This window comes from Hydra vulgaris, chromosome 07 (assembly GCF_038396675.1).
Source record: "Hydra vulgaris chromosome 07, alternate assembly HydraT2T_AEP".
NCBI lineage: Eukaryota > Metazoa > Cnidaria > Hydrozoa > Anthoathecata > Hydridae > Hydra > Hydra vulgaris.
In genome coordinates this window covers 11818438-11829383 of record NC_088926.1, presented here as the reverse complement: position 1 = coordinate 11829383, position 10946 = coordinate 11818438, and the positions used below count along the sequence as shown (strand labels likewise).

The window sequence follows — 10946 nt, the reverse complement described above, 5'->3', positions numbered from 1 at the left end:
CATTTCATAGTAGTCTTGCAAGCACAATTTCAAGCAATGTGCAAACCAATGGACAGAGATTTCTGCGTTACTTTTTTCTTTCAAATGAGCGGCTCATTCGCTTAAATTCCTATCATGTTTTCTGGCCCATCATAAGCTTTGCCTCGACAGTTTTCGAGCTTTAAAGCAAATCGGAGTAGACTATCTGATAGTTTTGATAGTTTTTGTTAAAGACTTGGTATCTAATTGTTCCCGTTTATATAGGCTAAGAAAGTCCTCGTGCACATCATAGTTATCGTCAACCCAACATATACAAATTAATAACTGCTCTTTGTTTAAAATACCTTTGGATTTATTCCATAGAATGGCTAGGCCCGTCTTTACCCCTGTCCAACATTTAATTTCTTGCTGAATGGCCGCTGCCATGGTATTTGGAGCGGCTATTCTGCAAGAAATTAAATTTTTTTTACGTTAATTGAAAAAAAAAATTTTTACCACTTATTTAATAAAAAAATAAAAAAATGCAGAATAGGCTCTTTTTATTCTATTTTTATATCTTCAACCTATTTTTTTTTTAATAAAAAAACGAAGTATAAAAACATAAAAATACATTTTTGTGTATGCATGTCGAAGAAACAAAGTTCGTCTGCTGTATTATTTGTAACTTGCTTTTTTAAGTTCCTAGTAGTTAACAGTGTTTATATATTTGTATTTATAAACTAGGTGCCTAAACTTCAAGGTAGCCTTAAAATAGATAATGACAGTGAGATAATGACAGAGATAATGGTAATGATAAAACCCATGAGCCAACCACAAAAGTATATACTAGTAGACTTCTCAAAAATGGATTAATTGGAAACATCCGTCATGTTAGTTATCTGAAGTACACTTATGAAATCTTTTATAATTGTGCTCCAAATAACTATCATGACGGAGGTTTCTAGGTAACCAATTTTTCGAGAAGTCAACTAGCTTCTACAGTCGTGTTCGGCTCATGGGCTTAACCTTAAGTTTAAAACAAACAAAAAATAAGGTTTAACAAAGTGAAAAAAATGCTTCAAGCCGTTCAAATCGATTTAAAAATGAAGAATGAACTGTATTTATTTTCAAAAAGAAGGTTTAATCAAGCTTTGTAAAATAAAAAAATGAAGCTGCAATATTAGTGGCGCCAACAAGTACTTCGTTATCAGAAATGAAAAAGACCGCGCAAACACCAACAAGACTATGCAAGCATTTATTTTCCACATGAATGTCTGCATTTCAACTTCTTTGTTCCCAAAGATTTGAAACTAAACTTTTTTAGTATTACTATTATTTTGGGTGTTTATGGTGTTTGAGGTGCTTGTAATTATCTTATGACTGAGTTTTTCTTAGAAGGTTATAAGAAGTTGAGTTCAGTAAATATATGTTAATGTCCATCGTTTTTAAGTAAATATTTTTTCTTCTTTTTCTTTTACTTTTTATACTTTTTAATTTATAGAGGTATGAAATCTTCATCATTAATAGAGGTATGAAATCTTCATCATTAATAGAGGTATGAAATCTTCATCATTAATAGAGGTATGAAATCTTCATCATTAATAGAGGTACGAAATCTTCATCATTAATAGAGGTATGAAATCTTCATCATTAATAGAGGTATGAAATCTTCATCAGATTTTTATACTTTTTGGATATAAATTTCATCGTTTTTTAAAATCTCGTGTAAATAAATAGACTCCTTGAATAGTGTTATTGTAATTTATGATATTTTTATTTTTTTTTCCAGTTCTTTAAAAGTGTCTTTCAGAACTGAACTAAATAGTCAGTTCTAGGGTTGAGCTTTTACCGGGTTTTAATTTACTGGTTAATTGGAAAAAATAAAGGAATTTACCGGTAAATGGTAAAAAAAATGGTAAATTTTTGAAAATAGAAATTCTTATGAAATAACATGCTTTTTTGAATATCCTATGAACAAAACACAAAAACTGCCATTTTTAGGATTTATTTTTCAACAAAAAATGGGCTTTAAGGAAGCACAAAGTGTCAAGTAGGTCATCACTCATTCTGGATCGAATTTTTGTGACAAATAGTCCAGCAGCAGAAAATGCTCTCTCCGATTCAACACTTGTGGGAGGGATAGTTTCCAGAGCATTGAATAACAGCTCAAGATTTGCAGTTCTTTTGCTGGTGGCTTCAAAGACCATCATTTCTTTTAAAATGGCCTTAAACTCATCATTTGAGTTATGTCTCTGCTTTTTGGATGAATGTTCGATGGCCTCTTCCAACTCTTCCTGGAGAGAAAGTTGTTCTTCAGCTTCTTTTCGTCCTTTGCCTCTCTCTACTTGATCCGATTTCAATGTCTTTTGTGGGGAAAAACCTTGAAAGCAGTTTTCTGAAGAACGGTCTTAGAAAGTATGTAGAAAATTTCATGTTCTTCAATTTCGTGAAGGCAGTCTGGGTTGGAAAAATATTTGTACAGACTGACTAAGTTGCTTTGTCTCTTCTCTGTAAATCGCTTTAAGACAGCATTTTTCATTCTGATGCAAAAGCTGGATTTTTTCTGATTCAATTTATTGATCAGAAACTTGAATATTCCCTCTGCTGTCAACAGGGTGGCATTTTTCCTGCAAAGAGCTTCAGCTGCCAATTTGACTGGTTCAAGGGCATCTACAATGTTGGTCAAGATGTCCAACTCTTGCTCTGTGCAAATGAGACTTGAAGAAATGTCTGCAAGAATAACTCCAATTTGTTGATTGATTTTTAGAAACTGTTGAGAGCAACTTCTCGGTCGTGGTGTTTTTTAATTTCTTCTTGGAGCACATCATTTTTGACAGGAGATTTCCTGAACAACTTGACAATCTTCCGAACTTTGATAATGACAGACTGGAAATGAACTTTGACCTTTGGGAGCTTTCATTGACTTCGTCATCAATGAATCTGGAATTTTCTTCGTTATCCGAATCTGAATCTTCCTCCTTGTCATTGTTGCTCTCCACTTTTTCCTCGTCCAAATTGTTGCGCTGATTTTTTTCGTACAAAATTTCCTGAACGGCCAGATGAGCCCCGTGAGTGTAGCAAGTTTGATGTTCGGTAGGAACAATTTTCCCAAACTTGACCATCATTGAAGCCCAGTCAGTGACAGAACAAACAATACAATCAGCCAAGTTCAGTCCAAATTCTTCCACTCTCTCTAAGACAATTTCTGCTGCTTTTTCTGCAGGGAAAGATCCGGAAACACGTGTGAGTTCAAGGTTTCAGTGTTTGCTCTTCTGATGAATGTTGATGTTGAGAAATCTTCGGTTTTTCAGGGATGTGTATTCATCCAGAATGATGGAAAAACGTTCTCCGGTCAACAACAATTAGTTTAGTTGATTTTTTAACTCAGCTTTAACACTGGCAGAATAGTTTTTTACCAGCTAAATGATTTGTTTGTGGTTTTTTGGGAAATCGTAGCCTTTTTCTGTCATTGCCGACCGAATGAATGTGCTTTTGGTTAAAGCATTAAAATTAAATCCGTCCATTTAACTCCTTCTGAAAAAATGTTGAGATTTTGGGGGCTGTTTTGGCTGCAGGTTTTCTTGTTTCTTTCTTGTCCTGGGGCTTTTTTATCCCATGTTTTTGACCAAGACGGTGCCACATTCCTGTTTTAGATCCTGTGAACTGAGTTTTATTCCCACATATCTTGCAAACACTTTCAGAACAATCTTTTTCATAATGTTTCCAGACTCCAGACATTTTTTTATTAAAACTGTAATTATTTTATAAGTGTCAGTTGACTGACTAAAGTACTACTTGACTAAATAAATAATAGTATTGAATAAAAATGATTGAATAAAATTGAATAAAAAATAAACACTAACACTTTCTTTTAATTCATAAGATGCATCAAGCGGCATCAGACGCCATTTGTAATGGAAAAATTAATTAAAAAGTTCAAAATTTGTTTGTTTTGATATGAATATTTAATTAAAATGGCAGAAAAAGCTTAAAACGCTTTTTTCTTAATTTTTACCATTTACCATCAAAATTTACCGGTAAATTGGTAAGAAAATTTACTGGTAAAAATGGTAAAAAAAATAGTAAAAGCTCAACCCTAGTCAGTTCGAAGTCTACATAATATTTCTTTAGGCCATTTTTAATTCATTATTGTTATTATATATTTTAATTCATCAATTCATAAATACTTTTTCGTATATCATAAATGTTCTTTTTGTCAGTCGTTCATGTTGTCATTTGTTTTTTTTCTTATACTTTTGTCATTTATTTATTTTTTTCTATATAAATTTTCGTTTTACAACTTTCATATAAATTTATAAATAATCGTATAACAAGAACTGTTTAGCTTGATATGTTTTAAAAATTAAGAAAATTTGCAAAGAAAAAATATAGAATATATCAAAAAAATATCAAGAACAAATATCAAGAAAAATATCAAAAAATAACAAAATATCTAGGAAAAAACAAAATATCAGAAAAACATCAAGAAAAAAATCTCGTAAGAATATATAAAAAAGCCTGTTAAGTTTACCTAAAAATACTTTCTAAAATACTATTTTTATATTAAAGTAAAGATGAGAATCCGATATATTATTATATGTGATATAGCATATGTATTGGGTATTCATTTGAAATAAGAGAGTTAAAAATATAGATAAGATAGGTAAAGCGATTTCTTTTAACCTTTTTTTTTTTTTTTTTTTTGTATTAAGGGTAATTCCATTCGAAGGATAAATCAAAGTTTTTCATAACCGTTCAAAAGAAATGCTGCTCGAAATGAAATACTTGACTTTCCAAACTTAGTTTGAAAAAAAAGTTGTTGAATAAAATTATCATTTCTTAAGTTATATTTACTTTTATATTTTAAGGTATAAAAATTATGAAAAGAAATAGGAGATGCTTAAGTTTTACATTAATATTTATCAACTGAATATTAATGTAAAACTATAGAAATTTTCATTTTAAATAAGAGAGGCTTAAATGCATGATATTAATTGCATGAAATTAATTATTATAATCACATTTAATCCGTTTTTGGTCTAATGAGATAATATTTAAGTAAGCTATATTAAAAAAACGTGTTAACTTAAGAATGTTTTTCTTCTTCAGACAACAGGGGTGGGAGGTTGGAGAGTCCACAACCGTTATTTCGCTGCGCGGCCAGGATGATCTGAAAATTGGCCTGATAATGGCAAAGTCTTTCAAACTTTGGATATGTGATAGCAACCTTAAAATCACTCATCGACCAAAAGTTCTATACACTCATTTACTATTATCGGGGACAAGTTTTTTTTTTTGCTCTGGAGATAATTTTTTTAGCCCTGGTACATCGTGTGATCTCAGTAACATCAATTTCTTAAGATTGCCCTCTAATTCTGTATGACTGCGTATTGAATAACCTCGACGTAAAAGAAGCTTTAAAGGCAATAATTCTTTTAAAAACATTTGTTGTCTTTTACTCTGGTTGTGTTCAATCTGCTTTGAAAGCTGATTTGTTACAAGTTTTACCTTTTGATTTATAAGCTGGTACTTTTCTAAGGCCTCCCTGTATGCATCACTTGGTTCGTGGTCATTAAATTTAGTAACTGTTTTGTTCCAATTGTTAAACCCTGTTGTCACAAAGGCAGGCTCTTTTTTTTTTTTGCTCAAGTCATGTTTGTTTATATTACAGTATAACGTAGAGGTTACTGAATATGACTGTGACTTGTGCACCAGTCATAGTCAACGGTTCTCTAGCTGTATTTACACGTTTACATGCCTGGAAGTCTAGTTGAGTTTTTCCTGCCTGGTATATATGGCTGACTTTTTTCACTTGCTTGATTGGTAAAGATTTCTGCATTTATCTGACTGTGACTGGAGAAGGCCTCGGTCAGTGGGGCATCAATATCTTTTGACTACTTTCTGTAAGTAAATAATACGTAAAAACACTATGTATGGGCGAATATAGTATAGTAAAAGTTAAGGTCGAGCAATAAGTGTTATTTTTGATTTATCTAATGGATGTTTGACCACTACTATGAGGGTAAGAGTTTGTTTGACGGAAACATTTGTACTCACGTTTGGCTAACACTTAGTGCGGTTTGTTTTGGTTGGTGAAAACCAACCAAAACTAATCGCACTACGCTTTAAAGTCATTGTTAATTTGATAACAATGACTTCAAAGAATAAGTTGAAATTTGTAACCAATAAAACTTCAACTTATTTTTTTTTTAAATTTTACGTTCTGTTGAATTTAAAATTGTATTACGTTCTATCATATTTCAAGCATTTATTGTATTGATTTAAATAAATAGAAAATCTTATGCAAACTTATTAATTTTTTAATAAGCATGATTTTACATGGTATGCTTATAAAAAAATTGATCCTATAGAATTAAATTATGTTAATATTTAAGCATATGATAAGTATATTGTTGAGCCTTTTTGAGAACTCTACATCACCCATGTTTTCTATTATTGGGATTGTCGATAGTGCATATTTGGTATATGAAAACCATTTAGATTTTTATTTTTATGTTAAACCACGGCCGACGCCATTACGTGTCGCCAAGCGGAAAAAGGATTTTACTTACTTTTCTGAAAATTTTTTCAATTTTAAACGTTTTTTAACCGAAACAAGTTTGCATTATTTAATAAAAAAATATTTGCTTCAAATTTTTTTAAATTTTGCCTTTTTAAGTGCGGGATTTTCAGGTGTAAAAAAACCTGGGTTTTCACTAAATATTTATGTTGCATACAATAGTTTCCAAATTTTCTCAAATTTTATTGTCGAAGAAATGATTGATCTTATAAGTTAAAAACCAAGAAAAGAAAAGAAAAAATGTTTGGATCATTGTTTTTGTGAGTCCGTAAAGATTGATGGATTAGACCATGTTTCTACAGAGGTAGCCAGTTTTTTATTTATTATAAATTTTTCGCGATAAATAGACTTTTTAGAAGTGAAATAATATTCTGGCTACCTCTGTAGTAACATGGTATAAAATCAATTCATTGAAGTGGGTTTTATTAAAAACCGGTTTGTTAATAAGTTTAAAAAACTAAACTGGATGCAGAGCGGTACGCATACTTTGAAACCCTATACAGGCTCAGAATAGAGCTATGCGCAATCTGAAAGAGAGGCTGTTGCGCATATGTTTAAATTAAAACAAATATCAAAAGATGTATTGAATAATAAAATTGAAATTGAGTAACTGCATAAAAACCAAACAATAATAACAAAAAAAGTATGGGTTTTCTATCTAATTTTGTACAACATAGTATTAATATTTTTACAAAACTTCGCAACTCAAAACATCCGTGATTTTCATAATATTTTCTAAAAAATAAAGATTAAAAAAAGTTAGTTTGTTTTCCTAATGGTTTTAAAACTCTAAGATATATAAAAGACAACCAATGTAACAAACTATAAACCAGATGGTAAAACTTGACTATGCTGTGATTCTCATACGATAGATTATTTAAAGCAGTTTTAAAATTTACCTACTAATATCAATAGACTATTATTAACTTGGTATAATTTTTTTCAAATTAAGTTCCCATTGATTCTATCATTTAGCAAGAAAAGTATTTTAAAAAAGTTACCAAATATCTTTTCAGAACTTTACACTTATTACTCTTATATATAAATTATATATATTACTAAAACATTTAAGTTGTTATAGCTAGCCCAGATAATTTGCAACACTCGCAAATTAAAAGCAATTGTAAGCAAGAGATAATTTAGATTGCTTTTGGTAATGTATAGTAATAAAAGGTTACTATACATTACCAAAGCCGTTCTGATACAAAGCATTGTAGCATAACAAGCTATAAGAAAAAATCTATAACCTGATGTCCACAAGTGTGTTTTGATATAATAAACTGATTACCAAAAGGAATAACTTTCAACTTACCACACCTTTATGAAAAACTTTGTCTAAAATGGTAGAACCAAGAAAAATTGCAAACATACAAGTTCATGTTGTTGTTTATTTCAATTTTAAAAGTCAATACATGTAAAGCACATGTTTGTTGATATATAGCTTTTAACCTGAAAAAAATGTTGGTTATTGTATTCTATAATTGGTATAAAATGTTTACCATAGCAACTGCTGGTAAATAATAATAAATAAAGCAGCAAACTTTGATAAATTTTATACTTATTATGCTAATTTATACTATTATGCTAATTTATACTATTATGCTAATAATTTTATACTTATTATGCTAATAATTTAAGTTACATAATATATTCCTGATGAAGAAAAAAATTTCTGCTCTGGAAAATAAATAAAAAAACTTGAATAAAATGTATTCTGTATTTTCAAGTTTTATGAATAGTTTCATTATGTAACTTTTGATATAACCAATAAAATCAAGTGTGCTTTTTTAAATTTCTGTGAATATCTCTTGTATAATAATATAAAAATCGTGACATGTCATGTTTTATTTTGAAGTAATATTAATAATTTTTTGAAAATTTGCTTTTTTAAATGTTACAGCTTGTTTTGATGAAGTTTTTTTCATTACAATAATTGCCATAACTCACCTTCACTTGGTTAAATTTTTTGACTTCAATACTCTTTGATAGCTTTTAATATCAACGCGTGAGGATTATGTTTTATTAAAGTTAAGTAAAGAAAAATATTGAGGTACAAGGAGTACATCAGTCTTCTCAAAATTTAGGTTAAACAGCAACTTTTTCAGAGCTTGTAAATTTACATGGAACATGTAAGTTAGTTTGGTAAAACATCTGTAAAAATTTTCTTATTCCAAAAACTTAAATGTGTAGCTCTTTGTAACTAACAAGTTTGTATAAAGATGCAGTAACGAGCTTAGAACAAGCTCTGCCTCAGTTTAAAATTTACACTTTGCATACTTTAAGTACTTTACAAGTAGTCTGGTGTAACTGTCTAAAAAATTTGTATCTAGCATGCTTTATAGAACATGGATATTACATTTGTCAAGAAACACATTTAGAAATCTTGCAAAATTGCACACATGCAAATTCAAGTTAAATATTTCAAGAGTTTATACATACAAAACACATTTTATAATATAGCAAAAAAACTCATAGCATGACAACTGATTTTGTTCTTTTTCTTTTTTAAATTTAAAAATTTTCTTTTTTAAATTTAAAAATTAAATCCATGTTCCTATTTTAATTTTACACAGTTTTTTTAAACACCAAATACTAGAATGTAAAAATATTTATAAAAATAGAATAGACAGCACAGCCTACTTAATAACTAATAAAATTTATTTAGTAGGCCTACTTAATAAAATTTTTTAAAAAAATTGTTGTTATCAATGACGTATTACGGATATAAAAAGTGCGTGAATTTAAGTGACGTATACGTTTTATGCTTTATAGCAATGGCCGAAAAAAATACAAATAGCGATAAATTCTTCGAGTTTACGCATTTTTTTACGTGTAAATAATTTACTTTAAAAATTGCGTTTTTACGAAAGATTTTTGTTCTCGAAAAAAACTTCGAATTGTTTATAGCATTGGCCCCTGACTTATCTTTTGAAGCATTTTTGCATCTAATTAAACAAATTAATATAAAGACTTTAAAATTTTTTATTTTAGATCACTTAATAAAAATTAAACTAAAGGTTATAGACAAACTAAGCTAACTGATATTACCTTTCTTCTAATGTGCAAACTTTTTATTCATTTTATAACAAAATTTGTTTGACTAAATATGATGAATTTGTCATAAAATGTTATATTTATCCAAACACATTTACTTTCTTTCCATCCCTCTCCCCTGTCTCCCAAATTCAAGAAACTTAAAAATAAGGATAGTGTTGCAAAAATTAAATCAATGAAATTTGGGATGTGCATAGAAAAAGTGTAAACTTAAAATGAACAGACTTTAAAAAATGTGGCACAGAATTTTAGCACAAAAATCGGTTCCTTAACGGCGATTTCTGCGTACCTACCTAATCTAATACCCCATACACATATTTTTTTTAAAAAAAGTCATTTTATTAAAGACAAAATAGAAAGACTTTATTTCTTCTGGTCAAAATCAGTAATAATATCAAATCAGAATAGTATTTTGGAACAAAAAAAAAACGTGAATTCGAAACTGTATTTTGGAACGGGATCTTAAAAGAAAGAATATTAGAAGAACTTAAACGAAATTCTAAAAGTAAATTTAAGAGCCGTTGTCTGTAAGAACCTCACAATAATATATATCACTGATCCTTTCTCTTTTTTATATGTTTTTTTTTGTATCAAAGGCACATTGACAAGCAGTGACAGATCCAGGAATTCTTGGTAAAGGAGGGGAGGGGGGGGCGTATGTTAAAATATTTTTTTATTTTGTATCACATTTGCGTCTCCTTAAAAAAAAAAAAGGTCCTGCATTTCTAAGAAATTTTAAGACTTTTAGATCCTGATGGGGGGAGGTGATATCCTTCCCGCCCCCTAACCCTCCTTTCTGAATCCGTCACTGATGACATGATAAAATACATTTTTCAAAAATTTTGTTGCTCGGCTATGCTGGTTCCTTAAAATCAAAAAAGTTAGTTTTGCTTTTTTAACTTTTCCCTTTGATACACAGCCGAAATAGCTCAGTTGGGAGAGCGTCAGACTGAAGATCTGAAGGTCCCTGGTTCAATCCCGGGTTTCGGCACTCTTTTATAAATTATTTTTTGGATAAATTTATTTTTTATTCTTTAGCAATACAACATTGTGTTTACTTGTTGATTTTTGATTGATTAATTTTAAACAATAAAAGATCGGCCTTAAGTTCATTTTTGATGAGATTAAAAAATCTCTTATCCAAGTAGAAATAATGTTTTTATAGACTCCTCTATATCAACATCAGAGGCGGACGCAGGTTTTTAATTTACCTCGTCAAAAAAAAATGCGCCTTACGCCAATTTCTAACTTAACTACGGCCACAAGACAAATATAAAAAAATATATATAAAAAAAGGGGAGGGGGGGCTGGAGCAAGGGCGGATTCGGACTATGTAGTAAGGAGGAAGGAGACA

The 10946-nt window shown here is 29.7% G+C and overlaps 1 non-coding gene across 1 annotated transcript; it reads left to right on the top strand.

Annotated features, from left to right (window-relative positions):
• The first annotated feature begins 10510 nt into the window (after positions 1-10510).
• trnaf-gaa (transfer RNA phenylalanine (anticodon GAA)) lies at positions 10511-10583 on the top strand. Its single transcript has one exon. It is a non-coding gene; the product is annotated as a tRNA-Phe (tRNA).
• The last annotated feature ends 363 nt before the right edge of the window (positions 10584-10946 follow it).